Source organism: Mauremys mutica, unplaced genomic scaffold (genome assembly GCF_020497125.1).
Source record: "Mauremys mutica isolate MM-2020 ecotype Southern unplaced genomic scaffold, ASM2049712v1 Super-Scaffold_100340, whole genome shotgun sequence".
Lineage (NCBI taxonomy): Eukaryota > Metazoa > Chordata > Testudines > Geoemydidae > Mauremys > Mauremys mutica.
Genome location: NW_025423318.1, coordinates 186,128 through 187,669, shown reverse-complemented (window position 1 = coordinate 187,669; position 1,542 = coordinate 186,128). Strand labels below are relative to the sequence as shown.

The 1,542-nt window shown below is 54.5% G+C and overlaps 1 non-coding gene across 1 annotated transcript; it reads left to right on the top strand.

The window, feature by feature from the left end:
* Window positions 1–467: 467 nt before the first annotated feature.
* TRNAQ-UUG lies at window positions 468–539 on the top strand. Its single transcript has one exon. It is a non-coding gene; the product is annotated as a tRNA-Gln (tRNA).
* The last annotated feature ends 1,003 nt before the right edge of the window (window positions 540–1,542 follow it).

The following is a 1,542-nucleotide window of genomic DNA, read 5'->3' as shown; positions in this document are numbered from 1 at the left end:
GGGGGATTGATGGGAGTCGGTGAGGGAGGAGTTGGGGGCTTTGTTCTGGCAGCTGGGGTAACACCACAACATTAAAGAACCCAGCGATGCCAAGTCCTGCAGCATCACCTGTGGGATTTCCACAAGAGCATCCAGGCAGGGGAGCCAGTCAGCGTGTGATTGTACGATCGGATCAAGCGACAGCTGGCCAAGTTCCAGGAGATGAGGCTGCAGCTGGCCGATATGAGTGGAAGCACCAAGTGAAGGGAGGAGCAGACTCCCCTGACATTTTTGCAGCCTGCAGGGAATGGAGACAAAGCAGGGGGATGCAGGGACTCTGGGCAGGACCCGTGGATCTGATAGTGCAGGACCACAGTCACTGGAGGAGGAGAGAGAGTCCTGCGAGAGGAAGCCGCTGGTGGGAAGCAATAAGTGCACCGTGCAAACGAGCCAAGAGTCATAGGGGTCTAGCAAATGAAACAGCAGTAGGTCCCATGGTGTAATGGGCAGCACTCAGGACTTTGAATCCTGGAATCTGAGTTCAAATCTCAGTGGGACCTCATGGAGATGTGTTAGTTTGCTGCAAAGCCCTGGAGCCCAATGTGCTTGGCTACCTTTATGCTGGGTGACTGATGCCCACTGGAGATAGGTCTTTAGTCTGTCCGGTTCAATGTGCTGGTGGCTATAGGTTGGGGTCTTAGAACTTAACACTTTGGCTAGAAATTCCTGTGGGTTGACCATATGGTGGTTTCTCACTGCTCCGCCTTTGGTCCCTGCAGCTGCCACACTCTTCCTCTTGCCCACATGGCATTTAAAGGAAGGAGGGCCAGGGCCAGGCTTCACAGTCAGGGCAAGGCAGGAGGGAGGAAGAGTCCCAGGCTGGAGCCCCACACACCTCTCCTCCTCTGGGCACCTAGAGCAGAGGCGGCTGGTGCTGACAGCTCCAAGGGAAGCTTAAAAGCCACAGAGCAACCAAGGGCAGGGCAAGAGGAGAGGAGAACCATGCCTATGTGTGGCCAGCAGACAGCCACAGAGACACTCAGCCAGCCTGCTCCCTGCCATGCCAAACCCCCACTGAAGGCCACCCACAGACCAGCATTCGTTCTACGGCCGGCCAGCATCACAAGGTGGTTGGAAAGCAGGTGGGGCCTCTGACCGTTCCCACTCAAGGGGCTCCTTTTGGCGGTGGGGCAGGAGATATTTCCCACAAGAGGCTTTTTCCCAGTTGCTGAGAAGCACCGAAGTACCCGGTCTTTGCTCTTGTGGTGAAAGGGGTTAATACGTTTAGGCGGCCTGGCTAGCTCAGCTGGCAGCACCTCTGGCTCTTACTCTGAAGGTTGAAGTTACAATTCGCTGTTTGGGTGCTTGGGGCTCCTCTTCAACAATACAACACACAGTCTGCCTAAGCCCCCACCCAGTAACCTGGGGAAACTAACTCTGGCCACTGGGTGCCTCTAAGAGGTGATACTTTCCCCACTCACACGCACTGAGTGTAGAAAAGAAACTTTAATAAAAAGGAGGAAAAACACCTTGTATTAACTTGGGAAAACACCACAATCAGGA